Raw genomic sequence first — 24,975 nt, 5'->3', positions numbered from 1 at the left:
AGCACGCAGCGGCTCCACACCACAGCAACAGCTACAGCTTAGCACCACGCTGGCAGCAGGGCTCACCGTTCAGCTCAGCATAACTTTACAGCTTAGCACTACGCTGGCAGCAGGACTCACCGTTCAGCTCAGCATAACTTTATAGCTTAGCACCACGCTGGCAGCAGGACTCACCGTTCAGCTCAGCATAACTTTACAGCTTAGCACCACGCTGGCAGCAGGACTCACCGTTCAGCTCAGCATAACTTTACAGCTTAGCACCACGCTGGCAGCAGGACTCACCGTTCAGCTCAGCATAACTTTACAGTTTAGCACCACGCTGGCAGCAGGACTCACCGTTCAGCTCAGCATAACTTTACAGCTTAGCACCACGCTGGCAGCAGGACTCACCGTTCAGCTCAGCATAACTTTACAGCTTAGCACCACGCTGGCAGCAGGACTCACCGTTCAGCTCAGCATAACTTTACAGCTTAGCACCACGCTGGCAGCAGGACTCACCGTTCAGCTCAGCATAACTTTACAGCTTAGCACCACGCTGGCAGCAGGACTCACCGTTCAGCTCAGCATAACTTTACAGCTTAGCACCACGCTGGCAGCAGGACTCACCGTTCAGCTCAGCATAACTTTACAGCTTAGCACCACGCTGGCAGCAGGACTCACCGTTCAGCTCAGCATAACTTTACAGCTTAGCACCACGCTGGCAGCAGGACTCACCGTTCAGCTCAGCATAACTTTACAGTTTAGCACCACGCTGGCAGCAGGACTCACCGTTCAGCTGAGCATAACTTTACAGCTTTTCTGTTATCTGGACCTTCATACCTTTAACTCCAATACACTCAATTCCAGAGGTTTATGATTATGAAATGATGACAAGCTATTTCACAAGAATCTTATCTATGATAATGAAACCCTCTACAACTCTGGATTTCTGAGAAACTGCTGCTACTGAGGTTGATAGGCATCATGATAAACCATGTGTGTCCCAAATGGCACCCTTTTCCCTTTATAGTGCACTACGTTTGGGGCTTCTGGGGGCTTCAGCTTATTAGTGCATCTGCTACTGGGAAGAGGAGAGACAGAGACTGGTGATGCATGCTGGGTGAATAAGTTCAACTGTAGTAGGGCTGCTGCTACTGGGAAGAGGAGCGATAGAGACTGGTGATGCATGCTGGGTGAATAAGTTCAACTGTAGTAGGGCTGCTGCTACTGGGAAGAGGAGAGACAGAGACTGGTGATGCATGCTGGGTGAAGGAGTTGAACTGTAGTAGGGCTGCTGCTACTGGGAAGAGGAGAGACTGGTGATGCATGCTGGGTGAAGGAGTTGAACTGTAGTAGGACTGCTGCTACTGGGAAGAGGAGAGACAGAGAGAGACTGGTGATGCATGCTGGGTGAAGGAGTTGAACTGTAGTAGGACTGCTGCTACTGGGAAGAGGAGAGACAGAGAGAGACTGGTAATGCATGCTGGGTGAATGAGTTGAACTGTAGTAGGGCTGCTGCTACTGGGAAGAGGATAGACAGAGACTGGTGATGCATGCTGGGTGAAGGAGTTGAACTGTAGTAGGGCTGCTGCTACTGGGAAGAGGAGAGACAGAGAGAGACTGGTGATGCATGCTGGGTGAATGAGTTGAACTGTAGTAGGGCTGCTGCTACTGGGAAGAGGAGAGACAGAGACTGGTGATGCATGCTGGGTGAAGGAGTTGAACTCACTCTTTATCTCTCTATCTAGATTTCTCTTTCTCCGTCTCTCTCAACAGGTCTCCGTTTACGCCTCACATCTCTCTCTCTGTCTCTCTGTCTCTCTGTCTCTGTATCTCTCGGTCTATTTCTCTGTCTCTCTCTCTCTGTCTCTCTGTCTCTCTGACTCTCTGTATCTCTCTCTCTCTCTCTCTCTGTCTCTCTGACTCTCTGAATCTCTCGGTCTATTTCTCTGTCTATCTCTCTCTGTCTTCATGTCTCACATCTCTATATCGCTGCAACACGGTGAGATGGAAATTGAGTGGGGGGTAGGAGGGCAGGGGAGCCAGGTAAGATGTTAGAGTCTGGAAGTGGACCTCCCCCCAAAAAACAACAATGTACGCCTCTCTCTCTATCTCAACAATAGTATTGTTAAAATATGTTATTTGTTTTGGGGTCCACTTCCAGACTCTAACATCTTACCTGGCTGTGTTGGAGTGATATAGAGATGTGAGACAGAGAGACAGAGAGACAGAGACAGAGACAGAGAGCGAGAGAGAGAGAGAGAGAGACCTCATCACCCCTCTCAGGTCTGTAGTTCCAACACCTCATCACCCCTCTCAGGTCTGTAGTTCCAACACCTCATCACCCCTCTCAGGTCTGTAGTTCCAACACCTCATCACCCCTCTCAGGTCTGTAGTTCCAGCACATCATCACCCCTCTCAGGTCTGTAGTTCCAACACCTCATCACCCCTCTCAGGTCTGTAGTTCCAATACCTTACAGCACATCACCCCTCTCAGGTCTGTAGTTCCAGCACCTCATCATCCCACTCAGGTCTGTAGTTCCAACACCTTACAGCAATAATGACAGGCCTCTAACACCATATAACATAACTGCAGACCATGCCCCGATAGATAGGCCAGCCGTGCTTGTAGTTCCTAGAAAACTTTACAGTATTTAGTTTTTTTTATGTGTTATTCACAAGCATTTCATTTTCACAACTACAGAACATCATCCCTCTCAGGTCTCCAACACTGTACAGCAATAACTACAGAACATCATCTCTCTCAGGTATCCAACACTGTACAGCAATAACTACAGAACATCATCCCTCTCAGGTCTCCAACACCATTCAGCAATAACTACAGAACATCATCCCTCTCAGGTCTCTAACGCCATACAGCAATAACTACAGAACATCATCCCTCTCAGGTCTCCAACACCATACAGCAATAACTACAGAACATCATCCCTCTCAGGTCTCCAACACCGTACAGCAATAACTACAGAACATCATCCCTCTCAGGTGTCTTACACCATACAGCAATAACTACAGAACATCATCCCTCTCAGGTCTCCAACACCATACAGCAATAACTCCAGAACATCATCCCTCTCAGGTCTCCAACACCATACAGCAATAACTACAGAACATCATCCCTCTCAGGTCTCCAACACCGTACAGCAATAACTACAGAACATCATCCCTCTCAGGTGTCTAACACCATACAGCAATAACTACAGAACATCATCCCTCTCAGGTCTCCAACACCATACAGCAATAATTCCAGAACATCAACCCTCTCAGGTCTGTTGTCCCAACACCTTACAACAGTGAAGACAGACATTACATCACTGTGAGAGAGTAGAGCTTTAGGGCAGCTGTCCCGTCCAGACTGTCAGACGTAGCTCATCTCATTATGCTGTGTTCTGTGGTTCAGGTTGAACCAGCTTGGTTCCAGAAAGACCAGGTCACATCTAAACTGACAGGTCCATGGAGGTGGTGACAGCTGGACAGGAAACAGATGGACAGGAAACAGATGGGATTGAAACTGGGGGAAGACATTTTGAGGTGAACACATTTCGGCCGTCTGAAAGTAATGAGAAATGAATGAGGATATAATAGTAAGCTATCAGTTTTTCTATTGGTAATAATTCAACGTAATGATAGCAGTGATTTTAGACCAATTTGAGCATTTTTTTTGGTGTGATGAGGTTGGATAAGAATCCATGCAGGGTGACAAGGTGACGCTATTATGTGGAAGATATTGATGTGGAAGGACACAAATCGTCCAATCAAAATTGAATAAGCTCTGCCTCAAACAACTCATTAGTCGATCAATGATTAAACACGCAATTGTATGACTCATGAATCTGTTGGACTGCTCAACACCACCTGTATATTAGGTGGGAGTCATGAGAACAGTACGGTACACCACCTGTATATTAGGTGGGAGTCATGAGTACGGTACGGTACACCACCTGTATATTAGGTGGGAGTCATGAGAACGGTACACCACCTGTATATTAGGTGGGAGTCATGAGAACAGTACACCACCTGTATATTAGGTGGGAGTCATGAGAACGGTACACCACCTGTATATTAGGTGGGAGTCATGAGAACGGTACGGTACACCACCTGTATATTAGGTGGGAGTCATGAGAACGGTACACCATCTGTATATTAGGTGGGAGTCATGAGAACGGTACGGTACACCACCTGTATATTAGGTGGGAGTCATGACAACGGTACGGTACACCACCTGTATATTAGGTGGGAGTCATGACAACGGTACACCACCTGTATATTAGGTGGGAGTCATGACAACGGTACACCACCTGTATATTAGGTGGGAGTCATGAGAACGGTACGGTACACCACCTGTATATTAGGTGGGAGTCATGAGAACGGTACACCACCTGTATATTAGGTGGGAGTCATGACAACGGTACACCACCTGTATATTAGGGAGTCATGAGAATGGTACACCACCTGTATATTAGGTGGGAGTCATGACAACGGTACACCACCTGTATATTAGGTGGGAGTCATGAGAACGGTACGGTACACCACCTGTATATTAGGTGGGAGTCATGAGAACGGTACGGTACACCACCTGTATATTAGGTGGGAGTCATGAGAACGGTACACCACCTGTATATTAGGTGGGAGTCATGACAACGGTACACCACCTGTATATTAGGTGGGAGTCATGAGAACGGTACGGTACACCACCTGTATATTAGGTGGGAGTCATGAGAACGGTACACCACCTGTATATTAGGTGGGAGTCATGAGAACGGTACACCACCTGTATATTAGGTGGGAGTCATGAGAACGGTACACAAATCAAATCAAATCAAATGTATTTATATAGCCCTTCGTACATCAGCTGATATCTCAAAGTGCTGTACAGAAACCCAGCCTAAAACCCCAAACAGCAAGCAATGCAGGTGTAGAAGCACGTTGGCTAGGAAAAACTCCCTAGAAAGGCCAAAACCTAGGAAGAAACCTAGAGAAGAACCAGGCTATGTGGGGTGGCCAGTCCTCTTCTGGCTGTGCCGGGTGGAGATTATAACAGAACATGGCCAAGATGTTCAAATGTTCATAAATGACCAGCATGGTCGAATAATAATAAGGCAGAACAGTTGAAACTGGAGCAGCAGCACGGTCAGGTGGACTGGGGACAGCAAGGAGTCATCATGTCAGGTAGTCCTGGGGCATGGTCCTAGGGCTCAGGTCAGTTGAAACTGGAGCAGCAGCACGGCCAGGTGGACTGGGGACAGCAAGGAGTCATCATGTCAGGTAGTCCTGGGGCATGGTCCTAGGGCTCAGGTCCTTCGAGAGAGAGAAAGAAAGAGAGATGGAGAGAATTAGAGAACGCACACTTAGATTCACACAGGACACCGAATAGGACAGGAGAAGTACTCCAGATATAACAAACTGACCCTAGCCCCCCGACACATAAACTACTGCAGCATAAATACTGGAGGCTGAGACAGGAGGGGTCAGGAGACACTGTGGCCCCATCCGAGGACACCCCCGGACAGGGCCAAACAGGAAGGATATAACCCCACCCACTTTGCCAAAGCACAGCCCCCACACCACTAGAGGGATATCTTCAACCACCAACTTACCATCCTGAGACAAGGCTGAGTATAGCCCACAAAGACCTCCGCCACGGCACAACCCAAGGGGGGGCACCAACCCAGACAGGATGACCACATCAGTGAATCAACCCACTCAGGTGACGCACCCCCTCCAGGGACGGCATGAGAGAGCCCCAGTAAGCCAGTGACTCAGCCCCTGTAATAGGGTTAGAGGCAGAGAATCCCAGTGGAAAGAGGGGAACTGGCCAGGCAGAGACAGCAAGGGCGGTTCGTTGCTCCAGAGCCTTTCCGTTCACCTTCCCACTCCTGGGCCAGACTACACTAAATCAAATGACCCACTGAAGAGATGAGTCTTCAGTAAAGACTTAAAGGTTGAGACCGAATTTGCGTCTCTGACATGGGTAGGCAGACCGTTTCATAAAAATGGAGCTCTATAGGAGAAAGCCCTGCCTACAGCTGTTTGCTTAGAAATTCTAGGGACAATTAGGAGGTCTGCGTCTTGTGACCGTAGCGTACGTGTAGGTATGTACGGCAGGACCAAATCAGAGAGATAGGTAGGAGCATGCACCACCTGTATAATTGGTGGGAGTCATGACAACGGTACACCACCTGTATATTAGGTGGGAGTCATGAGAACGGTACACCACCTGTATATTAGGTGGGAGTCATGAGAACGGTACACCACCTGTATATTAGGTGGGAGTCATGACAACGGTACACCACCTGTATATTAGGTGGGAGTCATGACAACGGTACACCACCTGTATATTAGGTGGGAGTCATGAGAACGGTGCGGTACACCACCTGTATATTAGGTGGGAGTCATGAGAACGGGCTAGTGCTGTAACCTACAGTGTGATTGACAGCACCAGACCATACCTACTAAATAACGATTTCTCTCTTGCTCCCTGTCTCTTTCCAGAACCACCCGCTGTACATAAGAGAATCACAGTGCAGTAGAGAGGAATGCATTCAGTCAAGGAGAGATAACCGAGGAGGAAGATAGCGAGGTTAATAAAATATAAATCAGTACATCTTCCATTTTGTTCTTCTTTATTGGAAGTTGTAAGGACTGGTCTTCGGTCAACGGGGCCCCTCCTGATGTTATTTCATTTCTGTGTGTGTCTGTGTCTGTGTCTGTGTCTGTGTCTGTGTCTGTGTCTGTGTCTGTGTCTGTGTCTGTGTCTGTGTGTGAGTACATCCTTCTGGAAATGTCCCCCGTGAGAGGTCAGACATCAATCTACAGTTTGTTCCTTTCATGAAGGACTGGTCTTTGATTTAGGAAACTGCTTAAATTGGCAACAGAAAGTCTTTTGGGGGGAGGGACAGAAAACAGTATTTGTCCAGGCGGTACACTTGGTAGTTCTTTATTAAGTAATACATTACACAATGTCAACATAGAAATGGTGTGTGGTCATCACTACAACAAAGTACTGTGTTCCAAATTGCATCCGACTATCTGGTCTGAAGTAGTGCACTGCATAGGGAATAGGGTGCCATTGGGAACGCAGGGGGAACCGAAACGATAGTTTCTTCCCCAGCTACGACACCTACAGTATACAAAGTATTTTCTGAGCACAATAAATGATCATCCCAATAGACATCATGAAGACCATTCTCCCCAAAAAGACAATATAAAAACACCCTACAAAAACAACAAATTAATCATTAAAAAAAGCACATCTCTTTTCTGGCGTATTGGACTGTCAAGGAGCACAGGAGCATTGCTGAAAAATACTTTCTACAGATAAAAAGACCGTTTGGAAGAGGGCAGATTCACCTCAGCAGTGAAGAATAGGCCAACATGGTACGGTAGTCCAGTCTATGAATGGCACAGTTCTGTATCGGACTCTACGCACTTGGTTTTTAGACACTTGAGAACGATGAAGAGACACACACGTACTGTATATACAGGAGAGAGAGAAAGACATTCTGTATATACAGGAGAGAGAGAGAGACACACTGTATATACAGGAGAGAGAGACATTCTGTATATACAGGAGAGACATTCTGTATATACAGGAGAGAGAGGCTGTATAGCCTGTATCCTCACAACCTGCCTGGCACCCTATTCCCTATGGACACTATTCCCCCTGGTCAGCAGTAGTGCACTATGGAGGGAATAGGGTGCCATCTGGAACGCAGCCTATGAGCCCTTTTCCCATCCAAGCCACTGTGTTAGGATAAGTATGAAGTAGTGCACTATGAACATGGGACACAGCCTATGAGCCCTTTTCCCATCCAAGCCACTGTGTTAGGATAAGGATGATCCGGTTTCCTACCTGGTACATTCTGGTGTCATCCTGTAAGCACCGTTATATTGACAATTTGGCATGAAAAAGAACGTTGTCTCTAGCTCCGCTCTCATCTCTCTCTGCCCCCCTCCGTATCGGTCCCCCTCCTCTCTCCACAACAAACATCATTTCCCCTCACAGCCGAGTGTTCCCGGTGGTACAGTCTCTCCACAACAAACATCATTTCCCCTCACAGCCGAGTGTTCCCGGTGGTACAGTCTCTTCGCCGGTATGAATACGTTTCCACCGATTCCCTGCGTGATCTTCCAGTTTTCAAAAGGCCACTTGGTGGCATGAACAATGTGTTCGTGTTTGTGCATACATACTGCCTGCTGGGCCTTGCCTACTGCCTGTTCCCTCCCCAGCTGGAGCTCTGCATAAACAGCAGCAGGACAGGGTCATGTTCATTAGGGCACACTGTTTCAAAATGTTTTACAACAGAAAAGGAAAACAAGTATTATTGCCACAAGGACGTGAATTACAGGATACGCTTCACATGCCTTCCTGCTTGGCTCCAGGGTGCTGATTCTATTGGCTGTAAGGCACAGGGCGGGTCCAGGGTGTGTGTCTTGTTAGATGGCTGGATCCCAGGTGATCCACCCATGGGAGAGTGGCATACCGGTCCTATTGTTCACAGCTCTCTGTACAGCTGCCATGGGAATGAGAGCAGGTCTGACCTCATGGAGTCACAGCTCTGTGAGAGAGGAGGTATGGAGGACAAATGACTTCTGTTCCTGATACACGGATTACTTCTTCACTGTGTTAGGAATGTTGATTACATAATGTACATTACACATTTAGTCTTTATTCATTCATGTTGATTAATGCGTTATAGTATGCCGTGAAACATTGTATACCTGTCTGGTTAGTGCCAACTTGTTCTGTAATAATATAACATGAAATTACAAATTTTGTCTTAGATGACGCATTAACATACAGTATAAAACAGCCGCTATGTTCCAACGTTCACATTAGCATACCCTTTAGAACGCATGGCCAGGTAGGATCCTAGTGTGGACACTGGGACACAGCTGGTGTTCAGAACACATGGCCAGGTGTGATCCTAGTGTGGACACTGGGACACAGCTGGTGTTCAGAACGCATGGCCAGGTAGGATCCTAGTGTGGACACTGGGACACAGCTGGTGTTCAGAACACATGGCCAGGTATGATCCTAGTGTGGACACTGGGACACAGCTGGTGTTCAGAACGCATGGCCAGGTAGGATCCTAGTGTGGACACTGGGACACAGCTGGTGTTCAGAACGCATGGCCAGGTAGGATCCTAGTGTGGACACTGGGACACAGCTGGTGTTCAGAACACATGGCCAGGTATGATCCTAGTGTGGACACTGGGACACAGCTGGTGTTCAGAACACATGGCCAGGTGTGATCCTAGTGTGGACACTGGGACACAGCTGGTGTTCAGAACACATAGCCAGGTAGGATCCTAGTGTGGACACTGGGACACAGCTGGTGTTTTGGCATCCTTATTACCCCTGAGGTTGTCATCTCTGAAATACTTACAGACAAACATGCGGATGCACATTCCACACATGGCACAGACGTTGGCAATCTGAAGAGCCCGCCCACACTCTCCACTCATCACACAGTTCCTGGTCTTCAGACAGCACGTCTTACAGCCGCTGTCCCCCCTGTGCTTCGTGTCCCCCTCTCCTTCCCCCTCAGACCCGCTGAAGCAGCAGCCCATGTCTGGCTGGCTGTCGGGTGACTGCTGAAAGAGAGGAGGGAAAAGTTTCCATAAATGTGTTAATATCAAATCAATATAGTGATTTGCCAATGTTTTCAGCTGTCTGGTCACTGCCGAGAGAGCGAAGGGGGGGGGGACACCCTCTACCTGAAGACATGGACTAAACCACACCAGAGACACACCCATATACTCAGCACCACAATCAACAGAGTTCCCCTCCGTGGAATTGAACCCTATACTAACCCTTATTAGGCACAGTATGATGGAGTCATTTACCATGGTAGATATAAGTTGTAATATGATTACCAGTTCTGATTTGCTGCTAGATCTAGCTACACAGTCATCCTTTCATCAAATACCTGTTTATATCTTAAACTAGGGCACCGTTTTTAGAATTAGGAACTGAAGCCACCAGAGAACTTTCTAATTTAAATAAATGGGGTAAACATCCCGATTGGCTGCCTGTGCTGTTTAAACATCCCGATTGGCTGCCTGTGCTGTTTAAACATCCCGATTGGCTGCCTGTGCGGTTTAAAACCACAGCTGTTAATGAAGTACATTTTACCACATATTTTGTTGAATTGAACGTAGGTGGGGAGATAACTTGGTAGAAGAAGAAGGGAGCGTTGCTAAGGATACAACAGATATTTGTAGAGGGAAGGTGCCCTTCAGTAAAAGAGTTAAATAGTCAAAAACAATGAGGACTTCATGTAATGAAAAATACTCTGTTATGAACAATGAGTCTGGCCGGTGTGTTTACGGACATATTCAATCAATCCCTATACCAGTCTGCTGTTCCCACATGCTTCAAGAGGGCCACCATTGTTCCTGTTCCCAAGAAAGCTAAGGTAACTCAGCTAAACGACTACCGCCCCGTAGCACTCACTTCCGTCATCATGAAGTGCTTTGAGAGACTAGTCAAGGACCATATCACCTCCACCCTACCTGACACCCTAGACCCACTCCAATTTGCTTACCGCCCAAATAGGTCCACAGACGATGCAATCTCAACCACACTGCACACTGCCCTAACCCATCTGGACAAGAGGAATACCTATGTGAGAATGCTGTTCATTGACTACAGCTCGGCATTCAACACCATAGTACTCTCCAAGCTCGTCATTAAGCTCGAGACCCTGGGTCTCGACCCCGCCCTGTGCAACTGGGTACTGGACTTCCTGACGGGCCGCCCCCAGGTGGTGAGGGTAGGCAACAACATCTCCCCCCCGCTGATCCTCAACACTGGGGCCCCACAAGGGTGCGTTCTGAGCCCTCTCCTGTACTCCCTGTTCACCCACGACTGCGTGGCCACGCGCGCCTCCAACTCAATCATCAAGTTTGCGGACGACACAACAGTGGTAGGCTTGATTACCAACAACGACGAGACGGCCTACAGGGAGGAGGTGAGGGCCCTCGGAGTGTGGTGTCAGGAAAATAACCTCACACTCAATGTCAACAAAACTAAGGAGATGATTGTGGACTTCAGGAAACAGCAGAGGGAACACCCCCCTATCCACATCGATGGAACAGTAGTGGAGAGGGTAGCAAGTTTTAAGTTCCTCGGCATACACATCACAGACAAACTGAATTGGTCCACTCAAACAGACAGCATTGTGAAGAAGGCGCAGCAGCGCCTCTTCAACCTCAGGAGGCTGAAGAAATTCGGCTTGTCACCAAAAGCACTCACAAACTTCTACAGATGCACAATCGAGAGCATCCTGTCGGGCTGTATCACCGCCTGGCACGGCAACTGCTCCGCCCTCAACCGTAAGGCTCTCCAGAGGGTAGTGAGGTCTGCACAACGCATCACCGGGGGCAAACTACCTGCCCTCCAGGACACCTACACCACCCGATGTCACAGGAAGGCCATAAAGATCATCAAGGACATCAACCACCCGAGCCACTGCCTGTTCACCCCGCTATCATCCAGAAGGCGAGGTCAGTACAGGTGCATCAAAGCTGGGGCCGAGAGACTGAAAAACAGCTTCTATCTCAAGGCCATCAGACTGTTAAACAGCCACCACTAACATTGAGTGGCTGCTGCCAACACACTGACACTGACTCAACTCCAGCCACTTTAATAATGGGAATTGATGGGAAATGATGTAAATATATCACTAGCCACTTTAAACAATGCTACCTTATATAATGTTACTTACCCTACATTATTCATCTCATATGCATACGTATATACTGTACTCTATATCATCGACTGCATTCTTATGTAATACATGTATCACTAGCCACTTTAACTATGCCACTTTGTTTACATACTCATCTCATATGTATATACTGTACTCGATACCATCTACTGTATCTTGCCTATGCTGCTCTGTACCATCACTCATTCATATATCCTTATGTACATATTCTTTATCCCCTTACACTGTGTACAAGACAGTAGTTTTGGAATTGCTAGTTAGATTACTTGTTATTACTGCATTGTCGGAACTAGAAGCACAAGCATTTCGCTACACTCGCATTAACATCTGCTAACCATGTGTATGTGACAAATAAAATTTGATTTGATGATTTGCTTTGATTTGAGTCTGTGTTGAAGACGACAGTGAATAACTGTACAAGGCTGAGGCACAGTGAAATTGTTCATTAAAGCAAAAACAAAAACAAGATAATTGTATAGTATTGTTTTTTCAACGTTACCTTTCACCGCTTCAACAGGTTCGACTCCCACTCCTATATCAAAAAATATCCTTTATATCAAAAAAATAAAACACTTCTAACTTTCTCTTAAAGTAAACTAAAAGTGATTGTTTTCTAAGTATTGTCTTATTCACAGAGCAGCTCTTGGTGTGTGTGGATAATCATCCTTCCTGAAGTGTCTCTTGACGCAGTGAAACTGAGGTAACACCTCTCAGAGGTAGATGCCAGACAGGATGGGTGTGTATTCAGGTTTTACTTCTTTGTCCCAGCCAAACGCACCGCCCAATAACACATACCAGTTTAATTCAGTGGAGGCTGGTGAGGGAAGGATAGTTCATAATTATGGCTGGAATCAGACCACATGTTTAATACTGTTCCATTTGTACCATTACAGCCTTTACTATGAGCCCATCCTCCTTCATTTAAAATGGCCACCGGTGATTCACAGCAGCAAATATTTCACATTTGACACCAAGGTGAGTGAGTGGTTTATAAGCTGCTGTCACTGAGGTTGAGGGACTGGTGGCACTGATGAACACCTGGTGGAAAAACTGGAAGGCATGCTGCTAAAGGACAGTCTAGAACAGGACAGAGCTGCTAAAGGAGAGTCTAGAACAGGGCAGAGCTGCTAAAGGAGAGTCTAGAACAGGGCAGAGCTGCTAAAGGACAGTCTAGAACAGGGCAGAGCTGCTAAAGGACAGTCTAGAACAGGGCAGAGCTGCTAAAGGACAGTCTAGAACAGGGCAGAGCTGCTAAAGGACAGTCTAGAACAGGGCAGAGCTGCTAAAGGACAGTCTAGAACAGGGCAGAGCTGCTAAAGGACAGTCTAGAACAGGGCAGAGCTGCTAAAGGACAGTCTAGAACAGGGCAGAGCTGCTAAAGGAGAGTCTAGAACAGGACAGAGCTGCTAAAGGAGAGTCTAGAACAGGACAGAGCTGCTAAAGGACAGTCTAGAACAGGGCAGAGCTGCTAAAGGACAGTCTAGAACAGGGCAGAGCTGCTAAAGGACAGTCTAGAACAGGGCAGAGCTGCTAAAGGAGAGTCTAGAACAGGGCAGAGCTGCTAAAGGAGAGTCTAGAACAGGGCAGAGCTGCTAAAGGACAGTCTAGAACAGGGCTGAGCTGCTAAAGGACAGTCTAGAACAGGGCAGAGCTGCTAAAGGACAGTCTAGAACAGGGCAGAGCTGCTAAAGGAGAGTCTAGAACAGGGCAGAGCTGCTAAAGGAGAGTCTAGAACAGAACAGGGCAGGGCATAACAGAACAGAACAGCAATGAGGCAGGCAAGCCTGGTCCTGGTGCACCGCAGGCACTTTATGTTTTTGGTTCAACTGACCTGGAAGACCAGATGTGTTGAATTTAGTCAATCGCTGAACTGATTAATTAGCTCAGTTGGAGTACCTGGCTGGAACAACATTCTGCAGTACCTGAGGCACTCCAGGAACAGGGTTGCCTTCCCCTGGTATTGAAGGTTGGCTCCCAAGTGGTGCAGCGGTCTAAAGCACTGCATCTCAGTGCTAGAGGCAACAGTACAGACCCTGGTTCAATTCCAGGCTGTATCACAACCGGCCGTGATTGGGAGTTACATAGGGCATCGCACAATTGGCCCAGCATCATCCAGGTTAGGGTTTGGCCGGGGTAGACAGTCATTGTATATAACAATTTGTTCTTAACTGACTTGACTAGTTAAATAAGTAACAATTGTATGGGCTACCACAGTTGTGTGTCAACAAGGACAGAGGACGCGCTAGAGTACAGTTTAAAGGGGTAGGTAAATAAATTAAAGGCTCATCAACGTTACTAGCGGTTCCAGCTTGCAGATAGCCGTTCAGATGATGGTAGTGTTAAGGGGAAGCAGGACACGTTCTACCAACCTTTACTCAGTGATATCTCAATTCCCAACTTGGAAAGCCACAGCTGTCTTCTAAACTGCCATGGCAAATAGCAGGTGGAATGTTGATATGTATAAATATTTACCTTCAGGTGAGTGTATTTAAGGCCAGTCTGCACCACTGATTTCCTTCAGGTGAGTGTATTTAAGGCCAGTCTGCACCACTGATTTCCTTCAGGTGAGTGTGTTTAAGGTCAGTCTGCAACACTGATTGCCTTCAGGTGAGTGTGTTTAAGGTCAGTCTGCACCACTGATTTCCTTCAGGTGAGTGTGTTTAAGGTCAGTCTGCACCACTGATTGCCTTCAGGTGAGTGTGTTTAAGGTCAGTCTGCACCACTGATTGCCTTCAGGTGAGTGTATTTAAGGTCAGACTGCACCACTGATTGCCTTCAGGTGAGTGTATTTAAGGCCAGTCTGCACCACTGATTTCCTTCAGGTGAGTGTGTTTAAGGTCAGTCTGCACCACTGATTGCCTTCAGGTGAGTGTATTTAAGGTCAGACTGCACCACTGATTGCCTTCAGGTGAGTGTATTTAAGGCCAGTCTGCACCACTGATTGCCTTCAGGTGAGTGTATTTAAGGCCAGACTGCACCACTGATTGCCTTCAGGTGAGTGTATTTAAGGCCAGTCTGCACCACTGATTTCCTTCAGGTGAGTGTGTTTAAGGTCAGTCTGCACCACTGATTGCCTTCAGGTGAGTGTGTTTAAGGCCAGTCTGCACCACTGATTGCCTTCAGGTGAGTGTATTTAAGGTCAGACTGCACCACTGATTGCCTTCAGGTGAGTGTATTTAAGGCCAGTCTGCACCACTGATTGCCTTCAGGTGAGTGTATTTAAGGTCAGTCTGCACCACTGGTTGCCTTCAGGTGAGTGTATTTAAGGCCAGACTGCACCACTGATTGCCTTCAGGTGAGTGTATTTAAGGTCAGTCTGCACCACTGATTGCCTTCAGGTGAGTGTATTTAAGGCCAGACTGCACCACTGATTGCCTTCAGGTGAGTGTATTTAAGGTCAGGCTCCACAACTGGGGGAGAAACAGGATTGGGTTGAGCGAAATATGTCACTGGAGTGGGTGGAATTTCCTACACCAGGGTGTCCCAAATGACATCCTATTCCCTACAATGGCTGTGTTTACACAGGCAGCCCAATTCAGATTTTTTTTCTTCAGTAATTGGCCTTTTGACAAATCAGATGAGCGCTGGAAAAAGATCTGATGTGATTGGTCAAAAGACCAATTAGTGGAAAAAAATATTAGAATTGGGCTGCCTGTCTAAACGTTGCCAAAGTAGACTTGAGAAAAGGGTGCTATTTGGGACAAAAGGTGAGGAGGCCTAATGTCAGAGATGGAAACCTGGGGTCTATTCAGGACAGTGCAACGGCCTAGCACTTTCAGATAGAAATGTGTTGTGTAGAACGATAGAAGTTTTATCATGTAGAATAGGGAATTGTGTCAGCTGGCTCTATAGCTACATTTCTGCAACATTCAGAATGTTTCACTGCTCGGAATACACTCCTGGTGCCTCTTAGTGAAGTGTCATTGTCTTGTCTAGCTAGCTGGCTGAGCCACAGTACAACGTGCTAGCCGCACAACTCAGTTGGCCATCTGTGACTGGCCTCTGTTGATAAATGAATACAAGGAAGAGACAAGGTTTTAGTCATTATTGTCAGTGTGTCTTGGGGATCACAGGGCTTAGAGGAGGGATCTGGGCCAGATAGGCCTGCTGTTACTCTATCATATTACTGGAATGCAGTGGCGTCCGGGGACGGACTGGGACGAGGCATCTGGCATTTCCGGGCATTTCTAACATACCGGCCCATTTGTTTTCCTTAAGGCCCTCATTGCTGGCCAAATAATGAATGTTCTGCATCAAACACGATTTCGACAGGCTTGCTGGGCTTAAGATGGACCAGCCCATCTGGCATTTTTCTGGAGCTGCCCTATGGTAGTCAGTCTCTTAGTGACATATATGGTATCTTATCAGTGGAATGCAGTTGGATGTAAACAATGGACGAATCTGGAGTGAAGCCACAGCATCACAAAGGCTTGGCCATGCAGATTGTGTAGGGGTCAACCCAGATTAGAGGACATGAAACAGAACTCAAACTCTCTTAGAAGTGGAGTTATTATTTAGTTAGTTACATACTACTCAGACCTGGGTTCTAATACTATTTAAAGTCTTTAAAATCTTTGAGCATTTTTCTTCCGTGTGGAGAGATTGGTGGGGTTTGTAATTTGGAGACTATTCTATTGGTTAATTAAGCCAGACAGGCTTGATTAGGCACAGATTAAGTATTTGAAATGATTTTGAATAGTATTTGAACCCAGGTCTGACGCGGCACGACTATCCCAAAACACACGATAGACTGCTTCATTCATTCAGCAGTCATTTGATATCATTCCAATTAACGGGGCAAAAAAAGCTGTACTTTGCACTATGAGCATTTTCTCAATGATAAGTGCCAATTAAAAAATACAATCTTGTCATATATAAACATGTACACTACCGGTGAAAAGTTGTATAACACCTACTCGTTCAAGGGTTTCGCTTTATTTTTTACCCTTTTCTACATTGTAGAATATTAGTGAAGATATAAAAACTATGAAATAACACATATGGAATCATGTAGTAACCAAAAAAGTGTTAAACACTAATATTTTATATTTGAGGTTCTTTAAATAGCCACCCTTTGCCTTGATGACAGCTTTGCACACTGTTGGCATGCTCTCAATCAGCTTCATGAGGTAGTCACCTGGAACGCATGTCACCTCAGATATGCATATCATTAGTATATTTGGATAGAAAACACTTTGAAGTTTCTAAAACGGTTTGAATTATGTATTGTGAGTATAACAGAACTCATATGGCAGGCAAAAAATCTGAGGATTGTAGTTTTTCAATTCATTCCCTATTGAAGATACAGTGGGATATTGGACATGTTGCACTTCCTAAGGCTTCCACTAGATGTCCACAGTCTTTAGAACCTTGTTTGATGCTTCTACTGTGAGATGGGGGCGAATGAGAGGGGAATGGGTCGGAGGTCTGGCAGAGTGCCACGAGCTCAGTCTCGCGCGCTCACGTGAGAGTTAGCTCTGTTCCATTGCATTTCTACAGACAAAGGAATTCTCCGGTTGGAACATTATTGAACATATATGTTAAAAACATCCTAAAGATTGATTCTATACTTCGTTTGACATGTTTCTATGGACTGTAACGGAACTTTTTTACTTTTTGTCTGCTCGTGCGTCATGAATTTGGATTACTGGGCTAAACGCGCGAACAAAAAGGAGGTAAATAAATGATTCACTTTATCGAACAAATCAAACATTTAGTGTGGAACTGGGATTCCTAGGAGTGCATTCTGATGAAGATCAAAGGTAAGTGAATATTTATAATGCTATTTCTGACTTTTGTTGACTACACAACATGGCGGATATCTGTTTTTTCTTGTTTTGGTCTCTGAGCGCTGTACTCATATTATTGCATGGTGTGCTTTTTCTGTAAAGCTTTTTTGAAATCTGACACAGCGATTGCATTAAGGAGAAGTTTATGTAAAGTTCCATGTTGTCACGGTCGTCCTCCTCTTCATCTGAAGAGGAGAGGCGAGATGGATCGGAGGACCAAAATGCGGCGTGGTATGTGTTCATCATTTATTTTAATACAGAAAACATTGAACACTGAAACCCTATACAAAAACAATAAACAAAATAACAACCGTGAAGCTAATCCAAACTGCGCTGAAACAAGCAATCAACATAGACAATCACCCTCAAACAAACAGTGCAACCCAGGCTACCTAAGTATGATTCTCAATCAGAGACAACTAATGACACCTGCCTCTGATTGAGAATCATACTAGGCCGAAACATAGAAATCCCAAATCATAGAAAATCAAACATAGACTGCCCACCCCAACTCACGCCCTGACCATACTAAATAAATACAAAACAAAGAAAATAAAAGGTCAGAACGTGACACATGTATAACACTTGTATTTTCATCAACATTTATGATGACTATTTCTGTAAATTGATGTGGCGATCTGCAAAATCACCGGATGTTTTTGGAACTACTGAACATAACGCGCCAATGGAAACTGCTATTTTTTCATATAAATATAAACTTTATCGAACAAAATATACATGTATTGTGTAACATGAAGTCCTATGAGTGTTATCTGATGAAGATCATCAAAGGTTAGTGATTAATTATATCTCTATTTCTGCTTTTTGTGACTCCTCTCTTTGGCTTGGAAAATGGCTGTGTTTTTCTGTGACTTGGCTCTGACCTAACGTAATCGTTTGTGGTGCTTTCGCCGTAAAGCCTATTGGAAATCGGACACTGTGGTGGGATTAACAAAAAGTGTGTCTTTAAAATTGTGTAAAATACTTGTATGTTTGAGGCGCCCTGCACTTTCACTGGCTGTTGTCATATCGATCCCGTTAATGGGATCTCAGTTAACAGGTGTGCCTTCTTAAAAGTTAATTTGTGGAATTTCTTTCCTTCTTAATGCGTTTGAGCGAATCCGTTGTGTTGCGACAAGGTAGGGGTGGTATACAGAAGATGGCTCTATTTGGTAAAAGACCAAGTCCATATTATGGCAAGAACAGCTCAAATAAGCAAAGAGAAATGACAGTCCATCATTACTTTAAGACGGGAAGGTCAGTCAATACGGAAAATGTCAACCTTTAAAGTTTCTTCAAGTGCAGTCGCAAAAACAATCAAGCGCTGTGATGAAACTGGCTCTCATGAGGACCGCCACAGGAATGGAAGACCCAGAGTTACCTCTGCTGCAGAGGATAAGTTCATTAGAGTCACCAGCCTCAGAAATTGCAGCCCAAATAAATGCTTCACGGAGTTCAAGTAACAGACCCATCTCAACATCAACTGTTCAGAGGAGACTGCCTTCATGGTTGAATTACTGCAAGGAAAACGCTAATAAAGGACACCAATAATAAGGAGAGACTTGGTTGGGCCAAGAAACATGAGAAATGGACATTAGACTGGTGGAAATGTGTCCTTTCTTCTGGAGTCCAAATTGGAGATTTTTGGTTCCAACCGTCGTGTCTTGGTAGACGTGTTGTGGGTGAACGTATGATCTCCGCATGTGTAATTCCCACCGTAAAGCATGGGGGAGGAGGTGTTATGGTGAGGGGGTACTTTGCTGGTGACACTGTCTGTGATTTATTTAGAATTCAAGGCACACTTAACCAGCATGGCTACCACAGCATCCTGCAGCGAGACGCCATCCCATCTGGTTTGGGCTTAGTTGGATTATCATTTGTTTTTCAACAGGACAATGACCCAACACACCCAAGATGGAGAGTGATGGAGTGCTGCATCAGATGACACTACCCTCGACAATCCCCCGACCTCAACCAAATTGAGATGGTTTGTGATGAGTCGGACAGCAGAGTGAAGGAAAAGCAGTCAACAAGTGCTCAGCATATGTGGGAACTCCTTCAAGACTGTTGGAAAAGCATTCCAGGTGAAGCTGGTTGAGAGAATGCCAAGAGTGTGCAAAGCTGTCATCAAGGCAAAGGGTGGCTACTTGAAGAATCTCAAATATAAATTCTATTTTGATTTGTTTAACACTTTTTTGGTTACTACATGATTCCATATGTGTTATTGCATAGTTTGACGTCTTCACTAACATTCCACAACGTAGAAAATATTTTTTAAAAAATATTTAAAAAATAAAAGCCCTTGAATGAGTAGGTGTTCTAAAACTTTTGACTGGTAGTGTATATTATCTTGAACAATGCAACATTTTCAATTTCTCCAATCTGCATTTTATGCTACACTGGTATAACAGAGAAGGCTTGATATTCATCTCTGAATTACAACAACATGTAAATAAATACTGTAGAAAATAAATGCATGCAAAAAGATCATCAGCGCTATTACAGATGCTCAGTAGAGCTGTTCATTAGTCTGGTCCTGGTTCTAGTCTCTATAGTAGTGAATCTGTTAGTAGAGCTGTACATTAGTCTGGTCCTGGTTCTAGTCTCTATAGTAGTGAATCTGTTAGTAGAGCTGTTCATTATTCTGGTCCTGGTTCTAGTCTCTATAGTAGTGAATCTGTTAGTAGAGCTGTACATTAGTCTGGTCCTGGTTCTAGTCTCTATAGTAGTGAATCTGTTAGTAGAGCTGTACATTAGTCTGGTCCTGGTTCTAGTCTCTATAGTAGTGAATCTGTTAGTAGAGCTGTACATTAGTCTGGTCCTGGTTCTAGTCTCTATAGTAGTGAATCTGTTAGTAGAGCTGTTAGTAGAGCTGTACATTATTCTGGTCCTGGTTCTAGTCTCTATAGTAGTGAATATGTCAGTAGAGCTGTTCATTAGTCTGGTCCTGGTTCTAGTCTCTATAGTAGTGAATCTGTTAGTAGAGCTGTACATTAGTCTGGTCCTGGTTCTAGTCTCTATAGTAATGAATCTGTTAGTAGAGCTGTTCATTAGTCTGGTCCTGGTTCTAGTCTCTATAGTAGTGAATCTGTTAGTAGAGCTGTACATTAGTCTGGTCCTGGTTCTAGTCTCTATAGTAATGAATCTGTTAGTAGAGCTGTTCATTAGTCTGGTCCTGGTTCTAGTCTCTATAGTAGTGAATCTGTTAGTAGAGCTGTACATTAGTCTGGTCCTGGTTCTAGTCTCTATAGTAGTGAATATGTTAGTAGAGCTGTTAGTAGAGCTGTACATTATTCTGGTCCTGGTTCTAGTCTCTATAGTAATGAATCTGTTAGTAGAGCTGTTCATTAGTCTGGTCCTGGTTCTAGTCTCTATAGTAGTGAATATGTTAGTAGAGCTGTACATTAGTCTGGTCCTGGTTCTAGTCTCTATAGTAATGAATCTGTTAGTAGAGCTGTTCATTAGTCTGGTCCTGGTTCTAGTCTCTATAGTAGTGAATCTGTTAGTAGAGCTGTTCATTAGTCTAGTCCTGGTTCTAGTCTCTATAGTAGTGAATCTGTTAGTAGAGCTGTACATTAGTCTGGTCCTGGTTCTAGTCTCTATAGTAGTGAATCTGTTAGTAGAGCTGTACATTAGTCTGGTCCTGGTTCTAGTCTCTATAGTAGTGAATCTGTTAGTAGAGCTGTACATTAGTCTGGTCCTGGTTCTAGTCTCTATAGTAGTGAATCTGTTAGTAGAGCTGTACATTAGTCTGGTCCTGGTTCTAGTCTCTATAGTAGTGAATCTGTTAGTAGAGCTGTACATTAGTCTGGTCCTGGTTCTAGCCTCTATAGTAGTGAATCTGTTAGTAGAGCTGTGCAGGGTAGCCTAGTGGTTAGAGCGTTGGACTAGTAACCGGAAGGTTGCAAGTTCAAACCCCCGAGCTGACAAGGTACCAATCTGTCGTTCTGCCCCTGAACAAGGCAGTTAACCCACTGTTCCTAGGCCGTCATTGAAAATAAGAATTTGTTCTTAACTGACTTGCCTAGTTAAATAAAGGTAAAATAAAAAAAATAAAAAATTAGTCTGGTCCTGGTTCTAGTCTCTATAGTAGTGAATCTGTTAGTAGAGCTGTACATTAGTCTGGTCCTGGTTCTAGTATCTATAATAGTAGTTGCAGTGAATCTGTTAAGATAAATGCATGTCTGAATCCAGCATGCCATCGACACCACAAACCATTTACTGTAGGACGGAAGGAACAAACAAAGGAATGAACAAATGAATGACTTGTTACTCACATTCACATTGAGTCTCTGAGGTCCCAGGCTGTTGTTGTCGGTCTGTGTTGAAGACGGCGGTGCAGTTCTGTCCGAGGCCGAGGCAGAGAGTGAAGAAGTCTGCTGAGCAGCAGGTGAAGCAGCCATCCAGACACACCTGGCAGGTCAGGTCACAGCAGCGGTCAGGACAGAACTCCCAGCTGTGACACTCACACAGGCACCTCTCCCCAGATCCTGCAGCCACCTGGCAGGAATCTGCACATTGTGGAAAGTGATCGCACAGCTTGGAGGAAAGCAACCCCATTGGTCAGGCTTCACACATACACATATAGAGAGAGAGATATAGTCACTAACTTCAGTGGGGAAAAAATAATACTTGTGATGACAAAAATAAAAGATCCCTTCTGCTTCTGCCCAAACGTATTCAGCATAATACCCCAATGTGCACTGAGCCTGCAGTTTCAAGACACTTGGTCAGATGACTTTCTCAACCACATCCGACTTCCTCCTCTTCTGCTGGCTGGACCATGCCTTCTTGGAAGTGAGCACGACTACATAACAACTTGATTCAGGGGATCAAAGTTCTGACCTCTTCTTTGCTTTATGTATCTGCTTCTATTGATGTAATAATATTAGCTGCTCCGTGATGATAACAGCACGTCCTACTTTGACCGAGTGGAATGTCCGTTAAGACACCCCTCCACAGAGTCAACCTAACTGATAAGAACTCCATACTGCAACGCTGACACTGTATCTATCAGAGCCCCGTGACTAACTGTGATGACACAGACTAGGAGAAAGGGGTAAGTCATCATTGGGATTGTGTTCATTAGTCACCGAACAGAAGAAAACAGACTGAAACAGGGAGGGACAACATGGTCCAATAAAACGCTATTATTGTTATTTTTTCTTCATTGCTCAACATTTGGACCATTTCTATTGTGTGGCATAATGAACAGGAGCCAGATCTGACTCACCTCATCTCCATCCTCAACAGCAGACGAGAGGGCTGCTGGAGGACATTTAAAAGCCCTGACTAACCCATTGGATGAGCCATTTGGAGCCCTCGGTTTCTAAGAATGAAAACCAACGTCAAAACAACGTCAGTGTTCTTCGAACAGACCCGGTCTTTGTTGATCGCAAAACCCACCACTCTCTCTACACCAGTGAGGTCTCTCCTCATGTCCCGACGAGGCCAGGGGTGTGTTCAGAAGTGTGAAAGGTTACGTTGGTTCAGATATGTAACGTATGAAATCGTTCGCTGTTGTACAAGACAGAGCGTCATACAGTATCTCTTGTACAAAATTCATTTTTATCCGAACAGACCCGTTTTGGACCGAGGCGGGGTTGGTGCAGCTGTGACCTAGATAACACAACATGGCTTCAGGGAGAGCAAAGAGAAGAGAGGTATCTGAACTTGGTCTATCCCTGTTACATGTTTAGGTACTGTATATAGAGTATACTTTGTGTACATATTGTGTGAACTGTCCTGTTACATGTATGGATTTACACTGTCTGAACTGTCCTGTTACATGTGTAGATTTACACTGTGTGCATAATGTCTGTTACATGTATGGATTTACACTGTGTGAACTGTCCTGTTACATGTATGGATTTACACTGTGTGCATAATGTCTGTTACATGTATGAATTTACACTGTGTGCATAATGTCTGTTACATGTATGGATTTACACTGTGTGCATAATGTTGGTTACATGTGTAGATTTACACTGTGTGCATAATGTCTGTTACATGTATGGATTTACACTGTGTGCATAATGTCTGTTACATGTATGGATTTACACTGTGTGTATAATGTCTGTTACATGTGTAGTTTTACACTGTGTGCATAATGTCTGTTACATGTGTAGATTTACACTGTGTGCATAATGTCTGTTACATGTATGGATTTACACTGTGTGCATAATGTCTGTTACATGTGTAGATTTACACTGTGTGCATAATGTCTGTTACATGTGTAGATTTACACTGTGTGCATAATGTCTGTTACATGTGTAGATTTACACTGTGTGCATAATGTCTGTTACATGTATGGATTTACACTGTGTGCATAATGTCTGTTACATGTGTAGATTTACACTGTGTGCATAATGTCTGTTACATGTATGGATTTACACTGTGTGCATAATGTCTGTTACATGTATGGATTTACACTGTGTGAACTGTCCTGTTACATGTGTAGATTTACACTGTGTGCATAATGTCTGTTACATGTATGGATTTACACTGTGTGCATAATGTCTGTTACATGTGTAGATTTACACTGTGTGCATAATGTCTGTTACATGTGTAGATTTACACTGTGTGCATAATGTCTGTTACATGTGTAGATTTACACTGTGTGTATAATGTCTGTTACATGTGTAGATTTACACTGTGTGCATAATTCTGTTACATGTGTAGATTTACACCGTGTGCATAATGTCTGTTACATGTGTAGATTTACACCGTGTGCATAATGTCTGTTACATGTATGGATTTACACTGTGTGCATAATGTCTGTTACATGTGTAGATTTACACTGTGTGCATAATGTCTGTATCTAATCTGTTATTAAGAAGGGACACATAACATTCCAGAAAAAGGTACATTCCTGGAGTGTTGATAGGCCTATGGACTCACTGCTAATGGCTGACTGTCTCAAAGCCATGAAAGACAGGATTCATTTGGTTGTAAAACCGCTCCAGTAGGTCAGTACAGTTGAGGAAAGCTGGGACCATCCTCTCTGTAAAAACACTGGTTGCTTTCAATATTTTTTTCTCTTTTTTTCTTCTCGCAATTGCATTGAAATATGATTTCCTTTGTCCCAGAGGGGAGATTTGTCTTGGACAATAAATGTTGTGTAATGATCCTTTTATGATCGCTTATGAAATAAAGGCGGGGGCACATTCCAGGAAAATTAAAGCACATTACCAGAGTGATTCCCATCCTTATAATTATCAGCTAATCACCTGTCTCCCTGTAACAACATAGTTTCTGACATCACTCTGAGTGGGTGTGGTCTCCTCCAATGCCTGTCTCAGTACAACGCATCTGTGGTCTCTTGTACACTGTGCTATTTGTCATCAAGTTTTCTTCCTAGAAATGTTCCTCTGCACATTACTGTAAAACTGCAGATGCAGAGAGCTCAAGTTCAAAACATGTTGTCATGTTGTCAGTGACAGATATAGCATGAG

At 44.7% G+C, this 24,975-nt stretch overlaps 1 long non-coding RNA gene across 5 annotated transcripts; it reads right to left on the bottom strand.

The window, feature by feature from the left end:
* Window positions 1–7,031: 7,031 nt before the first annotated feature.
* LOC139421599 (uncharacterized) lies at window positions 7,032–21,896 on the bottom strand. 5 transcript variants are annotated; one of them, XR_011635652.1, is made up of 4 exons: window positions 12,232–12,405; window positions 9,387–9,594; window positions 7,778–8,555; window positions 7,032–7,701 (listed from the first exon to the last, which is right to left on the bottom strand). It is a non-coding gene; the product is annotated as an uncharacterized lncRNA (long non-coding RNA). The 5 variants fall into 5 exon arrangements; XR_011635649.1 differs by lacking the exon at window positions 12,232–12,405 and adding an exon at window positions 21,799–21,896 and having other exon boundaries at window positions 7,032–8,555; XR_011635651.1 differs by lacking the exon at window positions 12,232–12,405 and adding an exon at window positions 21,799–21,896 and having other exon boundaries at window positions 7,032–8,555; window positions 9,387–9,591.
* Between the last annotated feature and the right edge of the window lie 3,079 nt (window positions 21,897–24,975).

The sequence above is a fragment of the Oncorhynchus clarkii genome, chromosome 12, assembly GCF_045791955.1.
Source record: "Oncorhynchus clarkii lewisi isolate Uvic-CL-2024 chromosome 12, UVic_Ocla_1.0, whole genome shotgun sequence".
In the NCBI taxonomy this organism is placed as follows: Eukaryota; Metazoa; Chordata; class Actinopteri; order Salmoniformes; family Salmonidae; genus Oncorhynchus; species Oncorhynchus clarkii.
Note: the sequence above shows the minus strand (reverse complement) of the source record. Positions and strands in the feature narration are given on the sequence as shown.